The following is a 214-nucleotide window of genomic DNA, read 5'->3' on the forward strand; positions in this document are numbered from 1 at the left end:
AAACCTAGCAGAAGAAAAGTAATAAGCAAAATTAAATCAGAAATAAATGAAATTGAAAATAAAAGAATCATTCAGAAAATTAATAAAATAAAAAGTTGGTTCTTTGAAAAGATAAATAAAATCAATAAACCATTGGCCAGATTAATCAGAAATAGAAAATTAAAATCTGATTGAATAGCCTCAATCAGAAATGAAAAGGGGGAAATACAACTGA

The sequence above is a fragment of the Otolemur garnettii genome, unplaced genomic scaffold (assembly GCF_000181295.1).
Source record: "Otolemur garnettii isolate 467f Iridium unplaced genomic scaffold, OtoGar3 scaffold00164, whole genome shotgun sequence".
Classification (NCBI taxonomy): Eukaryota; Metazoa; Chordata; class Mammalia; order Primates; family Galagidae; genus Otolemur; species Otolemur garnettii.